The 21,837-nt window shown below is 43.5% G+C and overlaps 1 long non-coding RNA gene across 1 annotated transcript; it reads right to left on the bottom strand.

The window, feature by feature from the left end:
* Nucleotides 1-521: 521 nt before the first annotated feature.
* On the bottom strand, nucleotides 522-19,868 carry LOC148442002 (uncharacterized). The gene is made up of 3 exons (XR_015875923.1): nucleotides 19,787-19,868; nucleotides 14,961-15,027; nucleotides 522-1,003 (listed from the first exon to the last, which is right to left on the bottom strand). It is a non-coding gene; the product is annotated as an uncharacterized LOC148442002 (long non-coding RNA).
* Nucleotides 19,869-21,837: the final 1,969 nt, after the last annotated feature.

Consider the following 21,837-nt stretch of genomic DNA (forward strand, 5'->3'; position numbering starts at 1 on the left):
AAATAAAAAATATCCGTGCCGCTACATTTTTATTTATTTTAAACTGAGTATTAATGTTATGTGCATCTGTGTCTGTTTTGAGGAACAAAGAGCCTCAAATTCCTCTGGACAAGCCGCCACCAAAGCCGCGAAAAATTGTAGAAACAAACAAATTTAATTTGTTGGGGTTTTTTTTTTTTTTACTAAATTGATAGCATAAGGAATTTATAAAAGTCTGCTTACCTAGTGGGGATAATAGCATTTTATCTGCTGTTTATAATTCCAATTAGCGCCGACTTTTCTGATGGTTAACACATCACTGACATTTTTGCGTAAATGAATCACTTGCCAAGCACAGGCTCGGTCTGAAAACTGGAATCGACGAGAAAGACGTTTATGAGCCCCTTGTGTGCGTAATGTTTTATTGTTCTATTTAGGAAAAAGATAAATTATAAATTCTCCGTTTTGGAAAGCTTTCACTAGATCTTATGTGTTCAGGAAAAAAAAAAAGAAAAGAAAACGTTTTAAGATGATCTCAGCTGCTTCAAATCATCCGCTGGGTGTTTTTTTTTTTTTTTAGATGAAATCTTTTGATAGTTTGATGTAGAAATTACACGTTACTTGCTATAATCCTGTCTGATTTTTGTGGCGTATCCTCGATTTGGATCTATTTTTCAAAGCGTTTTTTTTTTCTTCTGTTTTCTCATACTTTTTTTTTCTCTCGCTTTCCACTTTTTAAAGATAAACAATTCAGACCTTGACATTCTACAATTCATTTTAGGTCGGCTGCGTATTTTTCCAACAAGCTGATCACAGAAATGAGAAACAGTATCTGCATTTAACGGGCGTATTCAGATGTTAAACCTGTAACGTGGAGGTAATTCAAGGTGGCAAATATATCAAAGGCGTTTATGGAAACTACGAGTTTTTTAGGTATTTTCTTGCCACTTAAACGCTCAAAGTATTTGCTTGGCGACCCGCTGGCAGTCTTCTTGTGAGCAAACGGTTAACTTTTCCATCCCTCCTATGAAACACAGAAACTTTTTAAGCGAACATAAAATAAAGTCAATAAACACATGTAACATTTATGTAATTTATTTACGATTTAATACTCTGCTGTAGATGTCGTTTCACGTCTTTGCGGAACGCTAATTTACAAAAATTCTAACTTTAATCCTGGGAGCCTGTTTTCCACTCATTTACAGTACTGTGAATTTGTTTAGCATGTCTGAAAGAAACCGTAATTGTTGCGGCCCAAAGTGACACATAAACTTTATATGAAACTCAGCCTCAGTCGGTAATATCCCATCGCTTATAGCAACACTGCAATTTTAGTGCTTGACAAGTCCAGTGTTAAGATGTTCTGAATTAGATTTGAGTTACAACCACTAAATACCCTTGTCAAACCTCATTAGAACTGACATTAGCCATGTATATTTAACTGACTGTTTCTATGGAAGGTATATAGTTTAAATAAAGACATGCACCCCAGTTTCATGCAGAATTGTCAAAATATAATTGAGTTAAAAAATCAACTATGGTATAAGCATACCAGTCATTGCTGTGTTTTGTATCTTTTCTTGTTTTTTTTTTTTCTTTGAAATTATTCCAGAGGACAATTTACTTAAATGAAAAGGGAGTAATACCCGATTTTAAACGACTAAAAAAAAAACAAAAAAAAAACAAGACAGGTCTTTACTATAGTTTTGAAGTATCACAGTAGTTTGTTGTCTGTGTATGCTTTATATTGCAGATAGAATTACATCTTGGGATGACTGCAGGTTTTAACAAATAACTGTTCCAGAAATTGGGACAAAATGTACATTTTAAATTAAATTGTTATGCCGCTAAAGTCATCAGATGAAAGAGAACTGCGATTTAGGAGACACAAAGGCATTTCATCTTTATTATCCAGCTGTTTTGCTAAGTATAGTGGGAATGTGAAACATATTAGATGCTTACTGCATTACCCAAGCAAAGTTAAATGTACCTGGATTTGACCCTGGTAGATAGGAAGTTATAGGTTGTGTGGAGAAATGAAACCATTTACCCGGCTTAGCCTTCAAAGTATGGTGAGAGACCCTCTGGTTAGTTATTAGTCTAGGTCAGAGGTCACAAGATCAAAATGACAGCAGAATGAAGGTCTACAGATTGTCCCAACTTTAGGGTCAGGATTAGATGTGGAAATGTCGAGAGTTGTCTCTTTTAGAATTTTCAAATATTTTTCACGTGGAACATTCATTTTTCTTGGATGGTATTAGAAGTTTATATATATAAAAAAAAAATCATCTAGTTAAAAAATAAAAAAACTTTTTTTTGAGAATTGATGTAGAAGGGGCTAGAATCCTGTCCCTAGAAAATCTTTTTCTAATTCATATAATAATTGTCTTCCTCCGAAGCCCTCAAAAACATTGTACCATTTCCTATATGATTTTTTTTAGGAAATATGTTATTTATACTGTATGGCTTACTACATTTATATGCAGAGCTTGACTATGGATAGCGTTGCGGATGTGGCGGAAGTTCCAACATGTTTACAAATGAAAAAAAAATGTAAAAAAGAGAGAGAGAAAGTTGTTGATGTAAGAAGTTTTATTAAATTACAAAAACATATATTTTTTTTACCCTTTTAAATGTATGTTTGAAATGAATGCAGGGAGCTGTTTTGTGTTCTTATATCTATAACAATGCAGCCTATGAATGACTGATATCATATCACACAGAGGAAGAGGTACTCAGGGTCCTATTTATCACAATCTGCTTCTCAGATGCTGATGATGTGCTGTGATAAATTCGCCAGGAGTCGCAACACGATATTTCAATACATTGCAGGGATGTATCAAATATCGCATGCAGGATATAGAGCTTGCGATCCTCTCCTAACACTTCTCAGGGTATTTTTTCGGAAAAACAATCCTGAGAGTGATTCTGAGCATACGTTGCTGCCGGCGCCTGCAGAGCCATGCAGGAGTCGGTGTAACGGGGGAAAACCCAAATAACGCCTTCTCCATCTGGCGTTATTAGAACAGGGCTTCCCCGTTATTTTTTCCACAACTGAACTTTGGCAAATTTGAAGCAGATCACATTATCCATTAACAGTATGGGAAATGCGATCTGCTTACTAAAAATATGTGAATTAAAGGGCTTGGAGTAGTTTTTCATGAAAACTGCCCCAAAAACCCTTTAATACATTTAAGTGATAATAAAATAATGTGAAACGGGTGTGAAAACACAAAACACCCGTTTTCACATTACTTTAGTAAATATAATATTGAAAAATAGGGCACTAGTTCCTAGATTATTGATAGGCGGAATATTTTTTTTTAGCCAACAAAATGGCTGCCTCTCGTCTTTGCAGTTGACAAGACCTGCTGAGGCAAAGATAACGTGCATAAAGAACTTTGACTAGAGATAAGATATATTTTCAGAACTGTTCAGCAGAATATTCAACTCATTCCTCCATTTTGGTGCGGAATTCTATTGTTGGTCTTGGGACATTTGATGTGGCGTTATTTTTTGTTCAACCCAGAATTCAAACCACACCACAGAGCAGAATGCAACGACACGGCTGTCCAAGCTATAAATTCCATGAAATTCAGATTTATAACTACAGAACGGCAATAGTGAACGACAGTTTAAGAGAGACTCTAAGGGGACAGTTCAATTAGCCGCAATGGTGGAAAATTGCCATGCAACGATGTGGAAACACTGCCAACAACATCTTAACTCGCCCCCATCGTGCCACGATCTCACCCTAACTCGCGGATATTTGTACGAAGCGCTATGGGGATGTAAGCAAAAATCTGCGAGTTCGTGGGCATATAGCTAGGCTCATGGCAGCTAACTGACACAACGTCTAAGACTATACGAGTATTGTTGGAACTTTGTTCCTCTGCAAATGGCTGCAGAATTAAATGTGAGTGAGGTTTCATTGTAAATTACATTTTTTTACACTAGTTCCACAGTAATGATACCGGTCCCTGTAGAATCATGGCTGCAGCAGAAAACAGGCAGATTGAGTTTGAGCCATTGCAGTAAAGGGTCTAATTCAACTTGATGTTGTTATACAGAGAATTAATTGCCAGCTAAGGCCACATACAGGAAAGAGGCTTTCAAACCACGCTGGATGAGGGCTACAATTAGAGAGCAGTTTGCGGCAAGGTTTAGATTTTCTAAATCTGGGATGGAGCGCTGCTTTGAATCTAATCCCGCTCCAAAAAATCAAATCGCACTTTCTGTAAACATAAATGTTTGGAGCGAATGTCAGTGGGGACTCTGGAGATCGTCCACTGAGGGCAGGAATGACCAGCTCATAATTCTGTATACTGCAGGCTGATTACTCTCTTGGGCTGGACACATGTGGTAAGTGCAAACATGCCAGTGTTTTTGTTTCTGTTGTTGCACAAGAAAATATTACACTTGCCTAAAAACAAAATGCAGACTCCCGAGGGTAAAAGTCTAGCGGATCAGTGAAACATTAAACCAGTTCTTCAAATAAATGTTCAATGCTGTGAGTTTCAGAAATACTACAGAGAAAATGTTTGGCTAGGTTGCGGGTTGTGGTACCTTTCAGTAGAAATGAAGGAATACGAGTATACTTAGAACTATAAAATGGGCAAATTCAAACTCCCTTCTCTTCAGCACACATCATTTTTAGACATTATATGGTATCACGTGTGCCAGTAATAGCACATATAACAGAGTAAATATAAGCAATTTTTTTTACTTTAATTTTTAAATGGATATTGAGCTGAAATACTGTTTACTATGAAAATAGGGGGGATATTATCGGCAAACGTAGCGCATGGCTTCTAAGGAGATGGAAGGTTTATGGATGGCAATAATTTCCAGCTACATTTTTATGGTATTCACATTTTGAATTTAGTGATTATTCCATAAAGAATTTCATTAAAAAAAAAATGTATGAAATCCACAAAATATACCTTGTGTTACTCAGAGGGGGGAATATATTAGTTGGTGAAACCCTGGAACCCACAGAGATTTGGAAAAAATCTCCTGGAAACAGGAAAACACAAAAGAAATGCGGTCCCCCACTGTAGAGCTTGTGCCTAGGCTGGTATAGGACATATCTGGGCCCCCATTTTTCCTTTACCAGCACTAGCCTTGACCATCCAGCTAGTGGAACCATAGAGGAGAGACCCCGCAGGGGTACCCCCACCTTGATTCTACCAGCCCTAGGACAGTTGGCATCAGGGCTGGTTCCCCCAGGGAAGTGGGGACTGTAAAAAATATATTAAGGGTCTCCCTTACTTATCCACCCAGCACTACTGTCAATAGCTCTTAGGTCTATTCCCTGGGGGCTATGGGTGCAGAGATAATGAAATACAATTGTTATTTACAGGTGAACTATTCACCCCGGCAAGCAGCCAGGACATGATGACACTTGGGGAACTAGAAGTGCTAGCATGCCTGGGAATCAAGAGATCTTTAGTCCACCTGTAAAAATATATATATATAAAAAAAAAGACAGTACACATGCACCGTAGAAAAAGTCTTGTCCAGTTATTACTCACTCAATCCATAAGGAAAAATTTACTGTAATTGTAATTAATTGTAGGCATTTCATGACGTGCTGATTGGTCAGAGTGTGGGAGCTGCCACGAACTGACCAATCAGTGCAGCCTCATTCATTCCAATGGAGACTGTATGCTATTGACCTCTCAATGTCAGAGATGGCAGAAGGGAGAAACCACCCCTGATTACTATATAGATAGTGGTATTAAAGGACATCATTCAAAAATAAATACATGAAAAATATGAGCATTTTGGCACATTTAATGCTAAATTTACTATAATGTACTTTCAAGTCCACTTCCTGGTTTTGTATTTAATATTATTTCCCCTTTAAATCCCACGACTGTAACCGCTAGAGAAGCAGTGGTGTTGTATAGTAAATTTAGTCCTTTGTTTTTACTGTTTAACACAATTTTGTTAAAACTTTATATGCATAGCATTCGATTACATGCAATACCACACTGTACATAGGTTTCGGTCATCCGGTGTATAACAGGCTCCGATCCTATGTGTATAAAAGGCTCCGATCCTATGTGTATAACAGGCTCCGATCCTACCTGTTGGCTCCGATCCTATTTGTATAACAGGCTCTGATCCTATGTGTATAACAGGTTCTGATCCTATGTGTATAACAGGCTCTGATCCTATGTGTATAACAGGTTCTGATCCTATGTGTATAACAGGCTCCGATCCTATGTGTATAACAGGCTCCGATCCTACGTGTATAACAGGCTCCGATCCTACGTCTATAACAGGCTCCGATCCTATGTGTATAACAGGCTCCGATCCTATGTGTATAACAGGCTCCGATCCTATGCGTATAACAGGCTCCGATCCTTTGAGTATAACAGTCTCCGATCCTATGTGTATAACAGGTTCTGATCCTATGTGTATAACAGGTTCTGATCCTATGTGTATAACAGCCTCTGATCCTATGTGTATAACAGCCTCCGATCCTATATGTATAACAGGCTCCGATCCTATGTGTATAACAGGCTCCGATCCTATGTGTACAACAGGTTCTGATCCTAAGTGTATAACAGGCTCCGATCCTATGTGTATAACACGCAGCCTCCGATCCTATGTGTATAACAGGCTCCGATCCTATGTGTATAACAGGCTCCGATCCTATGTGTATAACAGGCTCTGATCCTATGTGTATAACAGGCTCTGATCCTATGTGTATAACAGGCTCTGATCCTATGTGTATAACAGGCTCCAATCCTATGTGTACAACAGGTTCCAATCCTATGTGTATAACAGGTTCTGATCCTTTGTGTATAACAAGCTCCGATCCTATGTGTATAACAGGCTCCGAACCTATGTGTATAACAGGCTCCAATCCTATGTGTATAACAGGCTCCGATCCTATGTGTATAACAGGCTCCGATCCTATGCGTATAACAGGCTCCGATCCTTTGAGTATAACAGTCTCCGATCCTATGTGTATAACAGGTTCTGATCCTATGTGTATAACAGGTTCTGATCCTATGTGTATAACAGCCTCCGATCCTATGTGTATAACAGCCTCCGATCCTATGTGTATAACAGACTCCGATCCTATGTGTATAACAGGCTCCGATCCTATGTGTACAACAGGTTCTGATCCTAAGTGTATAACAGGCTCCGATCCTATGTGTATAACACGCAGCCTCCGATCCTATGTGTATAACAGGCTCCGATCCTATGTGTATAACAGGCTCTGATCCTATGTGTATAACAGGCTCTGATCCTATGTGTATAACAGGTTCTGATCCTTTGTGTATAACAAGCTCCGATCCTAAGTGTATAACAGGCTCCAATCCTATGTGTATAACAGGTTCCGATCCTATGTGTATAACAGCCTCTGATCCTAAGTGTATAACAGGCTCCAATCCTATGTGTATAGCAGGCTCCGATCCTAAGTGTATAATAGGCTGCAATCCTATGTGTATAACAGGCTCCGATCCTATGTGTATAACAGGCCCCGATCCTATGTGTGGGACAGAATCTGATCCTATGTGTATAATAGGCTCCGATCCTATGTGTATAACAGGCTCCGATCCTATGCGTATAACAGGCTCCGATCCTTTGAGTATAACAGTCTCCGATCCTATGTGTATAACAGGTTCTGATCCTATGTGTATAACAGGTTCTGATCCTATGGGTATAACAGGTTCTGATCCTATGTGTATAACAGCCTCCGATCCTATGTGTATAACAGCCTCCGATCCTATGTGTATAACAGCCTCCGATCCTATGTGTATAACAGGCTCCGATCCTATGTGTATAACAGGCTCCGATCCTATGTGTACAACAGGTTCTGATCCTAAGTGTATAACAGGCTCCGATCCTATGTGTATAACACGCTCCGATCCTATGTGTACAACAGGTTCCAATCCTATGTGTATAACAGGTTCTGATCCTTTGTGTATAACAAGCTCCGATCCTATGTGTATAACAGGCTCCAATCCTATGTGTATAACAGGTTCTGATCCTATGTGTATAACAGCCTCCGATCCTATGTGTATAACAGCCTCCGATCCTATGTGTATAACAGCATCCGATCCTATGTGTATAACAGCATCCGATCCTATGTGTATAACAGGCTCTGATCCTATGTGTATAACAGGCTCTGATCCTATGTGTATAACAGGCTCCCATCCTATGTGTACAACAGGTTCCAATCCTATGTGTATAACAGGTTCTGATCCTTTGTGTATAACAAGCTCCGATCCTATGTGTATAACAGGCTCCGAACCTATGTGTATAACAGGCTCCAATCCTATGTGTATAACAGGCTCCGATCCTATGTGTATAACAGGCTCCGATCCTATGTGTACAACAAGCTCTGGTCCTTTGTGTAAAACAGTCTCCAATCCTTTGTGTATAACACGCTCTGATACTATGTGAATACCAGGCTCCAATAATTTGTGTATAACAGGCTCTGATCCTATGTGTATTATAGGTTCTGATACTATGTGTATAGCAGGCTCCGATCCTAAGTGTATAATAGGCTGCAATCCTATGTGTATAACAGGTTCCAATCCTATGTGTATAACAGGCCCCGATCCTATGTGTGGGACAGAATCTGATCCTATGTGTATAACAGGCTCTGATCCTATGTTTATAATAGGCTCCGATCCTATGTGTATAACAGGCTCCGATCCTATGTGTATAACAGGCTCCAATCCTATGTGTATAATAGGCTACGATCCTATGTGTATAACAGGCTCCAATCCTATGTATATAATAGACATAGATCCTATGTGTATAACAGGCTCCGATCCTATGGGTATAACAGGCTCCGATCCTATGGGTATAACAGGCTCTAATCCTATGTGTATAATAGACTCCAATCCTATGTGTATAATAGGCTACGATCCTTTGTGTATAACAGGCTCCAATCCTATGTGTATAATAGGCTACGATTCTTGTGTATAATAGGCTACGATCCTTTTTGTATAACAGGCTCCGATCCTATGTGTATAACAGGCTCTGATCCTTTGTGTATAACAGTCTCCGATCCTATGTGTATAATAGTCTCTGATCCTCTGTGTATTATAGGCTCCGATCCTATGTGTATAACAAGCTCCAATCCTATGTGTATAACAAGCTCCGATCCTATGTGTAAAACAGGCTCTGATCCTCTGTGTATAATAGGCTCCGATCCTATGTGTATAACAGGCTCCAATCCTATGTATATAATAGACATAGATCCTATGTGTATAACAGGCTCCGATCCTATGTATATAATAGACATAGATCCTATGTGTATAACAGGCTCCGATCCTATGGGTATAACAGGCTCCGATCCTATGGGTATAACAGGCTCCAATCCTATGTGTATAATAGACTCCAATCCTATGTGTATAATAGGCTACAATCCTTTGTGTATAACAGGCTACGATCCTTTGTGTATAATAGGCTACGATTCTTGTGTATAATAGGCTACGATCCTTTTTGTATAACAGGCTCCGATCTTATGTGTATAACAGGCTCTGATCCTCTGTGTATAATAGTCTCTGATCCTCTGTGTATTATAGGCTCCGATCCTATGTGTATAACAAGCTCCGATCCTATGTGTATAACAAGCTCCGATCCTATGTGTATAACAGGCTCTGATCCTCTGTGTATAATAGGCTCCGATCCTATGTGTATAACAGACTCCAATCTTATGTGTATAACAGGCTCTGATCCTCTGTGTATAATAGTCTCTGATCCTCTGTGTATTATAGGCTCCGATCCTATGTGTATAACAGGCTCTGATCCTATGTGTATAACAGGCTCCGATCCTATGTGTATAAAAGGCTCCGATCCTATGTGTATAATAGGCTCCAATCCTATGTGTTTAACAGGCTCTGATCCTCTGTGTATAACAGGCTCCAATCTTATGTGTATAACAGGCTCTGATCCTCTGTGTATAATAGTCTCTGATCCTCTGTGTATTATAGGCTCCGATCCTATGTGTAGAACAGGCTCTGATCCTATGTGTATAATAGGCTCCGATCCTATGTGTATAATAGGCTCCAATCCTATGTGTTTAACAGGCTCTGATCCTCTGTGTATAACAGGTTCTGATCCTTTGTGTATAACAAGCTCCGATCCTATGTGTATAACAGGTTCTGATCCTTTGTGTATAACAGGCTCTGATCCTCTGTGTATAATAGGCTCCGATCCTATATGTATAACAGGCACGGTCCTATGTGTATAACAGGCTATGATCCTATGTGTATAACAGGCTCCGAACCTATGTGTATAACAGGCTCCGATCCTATGTGTATAACAGGCTCCGATCCTATGTGTATAACAGGCTCCGATCCTATGTGTATAACAGGCTCCGATCCTATGTGTATAACAGGCTCCGATCCTATGTGTATAACAGGCTCCAATCCTATGTGTATAACAGGCTCTGATCCTATGTGTATAACAGGCTCCAATCCTATGTGTATAACAGGCTCCGATCCTATGTGTATAACAGGCTCCAATCCTATGTGTATAACAGGCTCTGATCCTATGTGTATAACAGGCTCTGATCCTATGTGTATAACAGGCTCTGATCCTATGTGTATAGCAGGCTACGATCCTTTGAGTATAACAGGCTCCAATTCTATTTGTATAACAGGTTACGATCCTAATTGTGTAACAGGCTCCGATCCTATTTGTATAATAGGCTCTGGGCCTGATTCAGACCCAGTCTCAAGCGCTGAGTGCTCGCAATCGGGTCGATGGTGGCCCAGAACACATGCGCACGACGGAGCCGGCTCCGTCGTGCGCATGCACGAGACCCCGATTTAGACAGGCAAGCCGTCGCTCCGGGTTTCGTACCAAAGGGGGCGTGCTGTTGATTTTGAGTGACAGCACGCCCCCTTTGGTGGGCGGCCCGGGGGAGTGGCTGCCCAAACGGAGGCGTTCCCATGTGAGCGCCTCCGTTTGGGGCCGGCCCCACTGACATCACGAGTGATGTCAGTGGGAGAGATTTTGGCTCTGTTAGAGCCGAAATCTCTCTGGGGCTTGCGGCAACGAGACCCTACCACAAGGGTCTCGTGGGGGTCACCCACAGCTATGCAAGCGGCCAGGAGACCGCTCTAAAAAAAAATAGCCCGGCCCTGATTCAGAGCGAGCGCTGTGTCAGAGCGTCCGGCTCTGAATCAGGGCCCCTGATCCTATTTGTATAATAGGCTGATTTTATATGTATAACAGGCTCCTAAATGTTTTTGCCTCACTCCCCCTTCTTCACTGCCGACAGAAGTTCTTTACTTTCTTATCAAACAATGATGAGCTACCAGTCACTGTAGTGATCCGCGCTGGAGGCGGGTGGTGGCACAAGGGGGAGTAATACAATATTTTCAAGCTTACTTTCCTGCAGGGCTGGTGCTAAGCTACTGGGCTCCCTCTCCATCACTTCCCTCCTCGCTCCCTCCCCTTGAGCTTATACTAAAAACGCCAGCGGGATGGGGGTGGAGGGCTGGGTTCTTCCGGAGCTGGACCCTGGCGCCCTTGTACGGCCTCACGCACGGAACATGCTTCTAACCGCCCCTGATTAAAAGCACACAACACACATGAAAACTTTTTTTTTTTAACCTTGTTAATAATTTAATACTAATTAAGATCACAAATTTGCAGCTGCTTTTTCAAGTAAGCGCCTATAATACATACGAATGTATAAAATAGGGAACAAGTCTGCATTCACAGGTCTTGAATAAATCAGCCATCACCAAATAACCTTTAATACAGGTTCAGTTATGTTTCGACGGGAAGCTGTTTGCCTTTGTTGAGATTACCAACGCTAACTACAGCCCGTATATATGTTATATAGTGGTCTTTCTTGCTAATATTGACCAAGGTGAGCTGCTCCTCGCTCCAACGTCGATACTGAGTAACTGAGTAGCCTGGTGCCATATTTCACACTTTCCTCAACAAATTCCAGATTATTATTAACATTATCCAGATTTAAAAAGCAACTGAATTCTATAGCAATATAACAAAGCCCTCCAGCACTCAGTCTATACCCTGGAAAATAATGCTTACGTGTTCTAGAACCCCCCCAGTCCCCATGTTCCAGGTTATTAAAAGGGCGGTAAGAAAAACACACTTAGGTGGCGTCATCTAGTGTAAAACACAATACAGGCACATTAAGAAAAACACACTGATGTTGAAAGTCGAAAACATTACGAGGTGCTAAATGTCCTCGTATCCTGCGCATAAATAGCCTGTTAAAGTACGTAGATAAGGAACAATACTCCTGTTGAGGTTAGGCGCTGAGGGGCCGCCTGTTGTGTGTGTGTGTCTGTATGTAATTGTGCCCCCTCTTCGCGAATTCAAATGCAAATGAAATCCCTCTTGTCAGCTGCTGCTGTTTAAGCGGAGATATTTTTGACATCGTAATTACATGGTTGAGTCCATGCTTTACATTAGCGTACAAAACACTCATTAAATTAAAATTCTTCCATGGAATCATGAAAATAAACAGTGAGAGCAAGCTGGCATCAGCGTATTCACAGGACGCTTCTGTGTTTTCTCATAGCTGGCCTCGGTTTGACTGTAGCACAAGGTCCTATTTAACCGTGAAGTGTTAAAGGCCCGCAGTCTTTGGAAAGGCTGTTTCTGCTTATTTTTAAAATTACGGCTTTAATTGTTTTTACAACTTGTAAAATTTTAAAGCTATTAAGCCTCAAAGTTGTGGGAAAAATTAAACGGCGATTACGGCGACTTTCACAGAGGTAGGATGGGGATGGCGAGCTCCGGACGTAACAAACGATTAACCCCTTCTAGAAATAAGCAACGTCTTTTTTGTGTGATGGACAGGAAGTGGGGAATACAGACATTTCAGGCTATTGGACAAATATTACTTCGAGTTAATGTTGTTTTTATTTTTCTGATAGTATTTTTAAGAAAACACCATTCCGCTCTATGCAAGACTCAAGTTTAATTTATTCTTTTTTTAAAAAGACTTGTTGCACCACATCGATAAATGCCCAACTGTGCCTAAGTTTTACAGATCCGTGCTTAAAGGTTTAGATCCACAATGAGCCAATTGGGCATCCGTAGTTCATGGCTAAGGCAGGTGATGCCACAGTGCATCTCTTGCACAAGGGAGAAGGACAACACCAAACCTCAATATTAGGCCCAAACTCATTTCTGTTTGTTTTTTCTATTTCGCTTTCTACATTATGCATCTTATTTGACCCCCAACGCCAGCGGATATGAAGCCTAAGGGGTAATCAAAGCTGCTTTTATTTCAAATGTTAAATATTTTTGTCTAATTCCCTAAAAACGTTGGTTTACATCAGCTTACATGAATCGACATAGCAGGGAAAAGAAAATGCAGGTGCACATTCTAAGCACTAATGCTGGACATTTATCTGTCAGATATCTGTCCAATCTGGCTGATTGGAATGAAAATCTGGTAATTTACGGGAGCCAATGAGAATCGACCATTTGCTCACAAACACTGGAAAACAGAAAAAAATGGTCGTTAAGACAAATTGGTAAAAGCACAAGAATTTAACCATTGATTCTGTGAGGAGACATGGAAAACATGCACTGTTGGTAGCTCTTGAGGACCAGGGTTGGCTACTCCTGCCCTAATCTAACCCCTAACCCTCCCTCCCAGGTGCCTAAATCTAACCTCTTCCCTAGAGCCTAAACCTAACCTCCGCTCTTAGTGCCTAACCCTAACCCTTCCCCTAGTGCCTAACCCTATCTACTAACCCTAACCCTCCCCCTAACCCTCCCCTTAACCCCAGTACTTACCTTCAGGATGCCAGCACCAGTATTCTGATAAGTGTCGGGATGCCCGCGTCGGCATTCTGACTGCCAGAATCCCCACTGTCGGGATTCTAAACATATCCCATTCTACCGAGGTACTTGTAATGTGGCACCACCTGATTGGAGCCACTGCTCTTAGGTTGAGCTCTCAGTTGGGAGATGAAGGTTGTGTGTGCAGGGGCGCCGAGAGGGGGGGAGGAGTGGGTACAGATTACCAGGGCGCGGACTTCCTGAGGGGCCCGGCGGGGGCCTGGGTCCGGTGCCCCTCCCCCCCTCACAGCAGCCCAGCACACAGAGTGTGCTGAGCTGCAGTTGGAGACTGCTCGTGGCTGCTGAGTAGCATCCACAGCAGTCTACTATGCCTGTGCGGGGGAGCGATCACACTGATCGCGCCCCCCCTGGCTTTGCGCCAGGCTGAAGGGGCTCAGAGCGCCCCCCCTCCCCAGCGCGCAGCGCCGCTGCAAATATTTTTTTTTTCACGGCGAGGGGGTGTGGCCACGCCTCCTACAATTAGGCCATGCCCCCTATTACCGGGGCCCGCCACGGCTCTTGGCGGGCCTGAGTGTGTGTGGGTGTATGATCCAGTGAGAGTGGTGCATGTGTGAACACTGGGAAAAGGAAAGGGAATTGGAGTGTGTGTTGTACCCCGCCAGGTGGTATAGGATGGTGCTGGGAAGCTCAGGTATCTCACCAGAAGGAATAGAGAGTCACTTGCACTCTGTGTTGTCTCCTCTGAAGATGTCTTCACCGGAGAGTAGTAGAAGTTTTACTCTTCCCACAAAAAATTATTCCAATTCATACCAAGAAAGCTTCTATTTATTAACAGTACTGATTCTTTAAACCATTTGGGATAACGTCACAAATATAACATTGATACACTTCAATAGTAAGATACATGTATAAAGATTTTCAGGTAAGTAATTCACACAGAACATTTATTGTACTGGAACTCACCATAGTATATGGATTCCTTATATTGCCTCTTGGTTGACTTTACTTGCTTCAAAGAACATTAAACTTGTTTGACAGTGCAAAGGTACTGTAAGTATTTCACCACATACTATTACTTTTTTCAGATACTTCACTTATATTATTTAAATTAGAGTAAGACAGCTAAAAAGACTAGATACTTCCGGTACAATATTAGAGAAAACAGTTATACATAATATCACATCCAACTTAAATATATACTTCACCCTTGCTTTCGCTAATACCCTTAGTTCAGTCAGACAGTCCCTTCCTAGTCAGGTTGCTGCGCTGAGTCTGTAGAGGTGGCGCACGTAAGATATTGTTAGGATCCGATGCTGTCTTACTGTTGCTGGATAAGCATATACAGTTTTACTCTTTAAAAGTTATTCTGTACCCTGGCACGGACTCCTTTTCCCTTTTTAAGCCTGTACTGACTAAATATGAACTGTTCCCAAGTACAGAGCTACACTGTGTTTATCAATTGATATCTCTCAGTGCTGTGAATAAAGGTGAACAGTCCTTGTAGCAATTATATCCTTACAGTGTAGATATTCCAAGGGCAGTTATTACGTTTCTATTCTTTTGCAGCAGTTGCAGTGGGAAGGCTCTAGCTGGCTAGAGTCATGCACTAATGAATTACCGTGGATCTCTGATGAAGGTGTGTAGCCAGGCTGTATACAAGGTGACTCTATGCTGGGAGGGTATGATCTAGGTGTGTAGCCAGGCTGTATACAAGGTGACTCTATGCAGGGAGGGTATGATCTAGGTGTGTAGCCAGGCTGTATACAAGGTGACTCTATGCTGGGAGGGTATGATATAGGTTTGTAGCCAGGCTGTGTACAAGGTGACTATGCTGGGAGGGTATGATATAGGTGTGTAGCCAGGCGGTATACAAGGTAAATCTATGCTTTGAGGGTATGATGTAGGTGTGTAGCTAGGCTGTGTACAAGGTGACTCTATGCTGGGAGGGTATGATATAGGTGTGAAGCAAGGCTCTATACAAGGTGACTCTATGCTGGGAGGGTATGATAAAGGTGTGTAGCCAGGCTGTATACAAGGTGACTCTGTGCTGGGAAGGTATGATGGTGTGTAGCTAGGCTGTATACAAGGTGACTCTATGCTGGGAGGGTATGATATAGGTTTGTAGCCAGGCTGTGTACAAGGTGACACTATGCTGGGAGGGTATGATATAGGTGTGTAGCCAGGCTGTGTACAAGGTGACTCTATGCTGGGAGGGGATGACATAGGTGTGTAGCCAGGCTGTATACAAGGTGACTCTATGCTGGGAGGGTACGATATAGGTGTGTAGCCAGGCTGTATACAAGGTGACTCTATGCTGGGAGGGTATGATATAGCTGTGTAGCCAGGCTGTGTACAAGGTGACTCTATGCTGGGAGGGTATGATATAGGTGTGAAGCAAGGCTCTATACAAGGTGACTCTATGCTGGGAGGGTATGATAAAGGTGTGTAGCCAGGCTGTATACAAGGTGACTCTGTGCTGGGAAGGTATGATGGTGTGTAGCTAGGCTGTATACAAGGTGATTCTATGCTGGGAGGGTATGATATAGGTTTGTAGCCAGGCTGTGTACAAGGTGACTCTATGCTGGGAGGGTATGATATAGGTGTGTAGCCAGGCTGTGTACAAGATGACTCTATGCTGGGAGGGTATGACATAGGTGTGTAGCCAGGCTGGTATGATATAGGTGTGTAGCCAGGCTGTGTACAAGGTGACTCTATGCTGGGAGGGTATGGTATAGGTGTGTAGCCAGGCTGTATACAAGGTGACTCTATGCTGGGAGGGTATGATATAGGTGTGTAGCCAGGCTCTATACAAGGTGACTCTATGCTGGGAGGGTAGGATGGAGGTGTGTAGCTAGTCTGTATACAAGGTGACTCTATGCTGGGAGAGTAGGATGAAGGTGTGTAGCCAGGCCCTATATCATACCCTCCCAGCATACCCTCTATGCTGGGAGGGTATGATATAGGTGTGTAGCCAGGCTGTGTACAAGGTGACTCTATGCTGGGAGAGTATGATGAAGGTGTGTAGCTAGGCTGTGTACAAGGTGACACTATGCTGGGAGGGTATGATCTAGGTGTGTAGCCAGGCTGTGTACAAGGTGACTCTATGCTGTACCCTCCGTATGATGAAGGTGTGTAGCTAGGCTGTATACAAGGTGACTCTATGCTGGGAAGGTATGATGAAGATGTGTAGCTAGGCTGTATACAAGGTGACTCTATACTGGGAGGGTATGATATAGGTGTGTAGCTAGGCTGTATACAAGGTGATGCTATCCTGGGAGGGTATGATATGTGTGTAGCCAGGCTGTGTACAAGGTGACTATGCTGGGAGGGTATGATATAGGTGTGTAGCCAGGCTGTATACAAGGTAAATCTATGCTGGGAGGGTATGATAAAGGTGTGTAGCCAGGCTGTATACAAGGTGACTCTGTGCTGGGAAGGTATGATGGTGTGTAGCTAGGCTGTATACAAGGTGACTCTATGCTTGGAGGGTATAATGAAGGTCTGTAGCCAGGCTGTATACAACGTGACTCTATGCTGGCTGGGTATGATGCTGTGTAGAAGGTGACTCTATGCTGGGAGGGTATGATGGTGTGTAACCAGGCTGTATACAAGGTGACTCTATGCAGGGAGGGTATGATAAAGGTGTGTAGCCAGGCTGTATACAAGGTGACTCTATGCTGGGAGGGTATGATGGTGTGTAACCAGGCTGTATACAAGGTGACTCTATGCTAGGAGGGTATGATGAAGGTGTGTAGCCAGGCTGTATACAACGTGACTCTATGCTGGCTGGGTATGATGCTGTGTAGAAGGTGACTCTATGCTGGGAGGGTATGATATAGGTGTGTAGCCAGGCTGTATACAAGGTAAATCTATGCTGGGAGGGTATGATAAAGGTGTGTAGCCAGGCTGTATACAAGGTGACTCTGTGCTGGGAAGGTATGATGGTGTGTAGCTAGGCTGTATACAAGGTGACTCTATGCTTGGAGGGTATAATGAAGGTCTGTAGCCAGGCTGTATACAACGTGACTCTATGCTGGCTGGGTATGATGCAGTGTAGAAGGTGACTCTATGCTGGGAGGGTATGATGGTGTGTAACCAGGCTGTATACAAGGTGACTCTATGCAGGGAGGGTATGATAAAGGTGTGTAGCCAGGCTGTATACAAGGTGACTCTATGCTGGGAGGGTATGATGGTGTGTAACCAGGCTGTATACAAGGTGACTCTATGCTAGGAGGGTATGATGAAGGTGTGTAGCCAGGCTGTATACAACGTGACTCTATGCTGGCTGGGTATGATGCTGTGTAGAAGGTGACTCTATGCTGGGAGGGTATGATATAGGTGTGTAGCCAGGCTGTATACAAGGTGACTCTATGCTGGGAGGGTATGATGAAGGTGTGTAGCCAGGCTGTATACAAGGTGACTCTATGCTGGGAGGGTATGATGAAGGTGTGTAGCTAGGCTGTATACAAGGTGACTCTATGCTGGGAGGGTATGATATAGGTGTGTAGCCAGGCTCTATACAAGGTGACTCTATGCAGGGAGGGTATGATATAGGTGTGTAACCAGGCTGTATACAAGGTGACTCTATGCTGGGAGGGTATGATGATGGTGTGTAGCCAGGCTGTATACAAGGTGACTCTATGCTGGGAAGGTATGATATAGGTGTGTAACCAGGCTGTATACAAGGTGACTCTATGCTGGTAGGGTATGATATAGGTGTGTAGCCAGGCTGTATACAAGGTGACTCTATGCTGGGAGGGTATGATATTGGTTTGTAGCCAGGCTGTATACAAGGTGCCTCTATGCTGGGAGGGTATGTTATAGGTGTGTAGCCATGCAGTATACAAGGTGCCTCTATGCTGGGAGGGTATGTTATAGGTGTGTAGCCATGCAGTATACAAGGTGACTCTATGCTTGGAGCGTATGATGAAGGTGTGTAGCCAGGCTGTGTACAAGGTGACTCTATGCTGGGAGGGTATGATATAGGTGTGTATCCATTTTTTATACAAGGTGACTCTATGCTGGGAGGGTATGATATAGGTGTGTAGCTAGGCTGTATACAAGGTGACTCTATGCTGGGAGGATATGATATAGGTTTGTAGCCAGGCTGTATACAAGGTGACTCTATGCTGGGAGGGTATGATATAGGTGTGTAGCCAGGCTGTATACAAGGTGACTCTGTGCTGGGAGGGTATGATGAAGGTGTGTAGCCAGGCTGTATACAAGGTGCCTCTATGCTGGGAGGGTATGTTATAGGTGTGTAGCCATGCAGTATACAAGGTGCCTCTATGCTGGGAGGGTATGTTATAGGTGTGTAGCCATGCAGTATACAAGGTGACTCTATCCTGGGAGGGTATGATATTGGTATGTAGCCAGGCTGTGTACAAGGTGACACTATGCTGGGAGGGTATGATATAGGTGTGTAGCTAGGCTGTATACAACGTGACTCTATGCTGGGAAGGTATGATGAAGATGTGTAGCTAGGCTATATACAAGGTGACTCTATGCTGGGAGGGTATGATCTAGGTGTTTAGCCAGGCTGTGTACAAGGTGACTCTATGCTGGGAGGGTATGATATAGGTGTGTAGACAGGCTGTGTACAAGGTGACTCTATGCTGGGAGGATATGATGTAGGTGTGTAGCTAGGCTGTGTACAAGGTGACTCTATGCTTGGAGGATATGATATAGGTGTGTAGCCAGGCTGTGTACAAGGTGACTCTATGCTGGGAGGGTATGATGAAGATGTGTAGCCAGGCTGTATACAAGGTGACTCTATGCTGGGAGGGTATGATATAGGTGTGTAGCCAGGCTGTGTACAAGGTGACTCTATGCTGGGAGGATATGATATTGGTTTGTAGCCAGGCTGTATACAAGGTGACTCTATGCTGGGAGGGTATGATATAGGTGTGTAGCCAGGCTCTATACAAGGTGACTCTATGCTGGGAGGGTAGGATGAAGGTGTGTGCCAGGCTGTGTACAAGGTGACTGTCACGACCCTGTCTAGTTGTCACCTTTTTGCCTTGGGACTTACCCCTGTCAGCTCCCCCATGGATCTGTGTGTGTAATTTGCCTGGAGGATTTGCTCTGATTATTGCACCTGGCCTCTCCTCTGTCTGTGAGCACTGCTAGCCCTGATTGGAGTCGCAGGTGTGGTTCTTATTCTCGGAGCTGCAGAGATGAATACTCCCTCTGCATGTTGTGCCTTCCACCAATCAGAATGCTACTACCAGACCACCTGTCCGTATCCACCAATTGCTGCCAGACCCATGGTATATATATCCTCTCCTGATAGCATTCTGGGCCTGAACATCTCGTCTTCCCGTGGTGTATGGTTCATGCTGTTTGTGTTCTAGTATATCCCTAAAACCTGCTACAGCAATCCCTGGCGCTATCCAGAAAACCAGTTTCAGTTGTACCTGGCAATCCAGTAAATCTGCTGGCAGCAACCCCCGGTGCTTCCAGAAAACCTGTTACAGCCAAACCTGGCAATCCAGTAAGCCTGCTGACAGCAACCCCTGGTGCATCCCGAAAACCTGCTACAGTAATACCTGTCATCCAGACGTCCTGTTACAGCAATACCTGGCCTGTTCTCTGCTGCTAGTCCTACTCCTGGTTGGTCCCTGGCACTCTGTAAACCTGCATCGTGTTACCCTGCCTTGCTTCCTGCTGTGGATCAACTCCTGCCCCTTTTACCTACCTACTCCCTCCCTGAACCTAAAATTCCCAAACCTACCCATTCCTTCCTGAAACCTGTTATTCCCAGTTATCCTATCCAGCCTGCACCTGAGTTCCAACCTTGTCACAGCATTTCCAGATTACCCTGTTTAGACCTCATCTCAGCATTACCTGACTTCCCTTCAGCCATTGTCACATTTCAGTCCACGTTGCTCCAGTCCAGAGTCAAGTTCTTAGTTCATCAGTTCAATTCAACAAGTCTTCCTGCCGGTCTACATTATCTGTGATTCCAGTCATGCCAGCCTCCGTTGAAACCCGATCACCACCTGAGACAGGTAACTCAGACACCAATCATGACAGTGACACTATGCTGGGAGGGTATGCTGAAGATGTGTAGCCAGGCTGTGTAAAACTTGACTCTATGCTGGGAGGGTATGATGAAGGTGTGTAGCTAGGCTGTATACAAGGTGACTCTATGCTGGGAGGGTATGATATAGGTGTGTAGCCAGGCAGTGTACAAGGTGACTCTATGCTGGGAGAGTATGATGAAGGTGTGTAGCTAGGCTGTGTACAAGGTGACACTATGCTGGGAGGGTATGATATAGGTGTGTAGCCAGGCTGTATACAAGGTGACTCTATGCTGGGAGGGTATGATCTAGGTGTGTAGCCAGGCTGTGTACAAGGTGACTCTATGCTGGGAGGGTATGATATAGGTGTGAAGCTAGGCTGTATACAAGGTGACTCTATGCTGGGAGGGTATGATATAGGTGTGTAGCCAGGCTGTATACAAGGTGACTCTATGCTGGGAGGGTATGATATAGTTGTGTAGCCAGGCTCTATACAAGGTGACTCTATGCTGGGAGGGTATGATATAGGTGTGTAGCCAGGCTCTATACAAGGTGACTCTATGCTGGGAGGGTATGATGAAGGTGTGTAGCCAGGCTGTATACAAGGTGACTCTATGCTGGGAGGGTATGATATAGGTGTGTAGACAGGCTGTATACAAGGTGACTCTATGCTGGGAGGGTATGATATAGGTGTGTAGCCAGTTTGTATACAAGGTGACTCTATGCTGGGAGGGTATGATGAAGGTGTGTAGCCAGGCTGTATACAAAGTAGGGGTGAGCGGGACCCCCCCCGAGTCCCCCTGATCCGAGTCAGGCTCGACTTTTCCCGCCTGACTCGGATCTGAAATTGAGGCAACACGTCATCATCCCGCCTTCCGGGTCTCGCGGGTTTTGGATTCTATATAAGGTACCCGCGTCGGCGCCATTTTCTCACTCAGCTGTGGACAGTGAAGAGGGCGGGTTGGAGTTAGGGCTGGCTGGGCTGTGTAGTGTAGTAGTGTGTAGTGTAGTGCTGCACTGTGCTGCTGTTGTCCATAGGTGCTGTGTCCACTCCAATGTC

This window comes from Taudactylus pleione, unplaced genomic scaffold (assembly GCF_031769625.1).
Source record: "Taudactylus pleione unplaced genomic scaffold, aTauple2 ptg001661l, whole genome shotgun sequence".
Taxonomy (NCBI): Eukaryota; Metazoa; Chordata; class Amphibia; order Anura; family Myobatrachidae; genus Taudactylus; species Taudactylus pleione.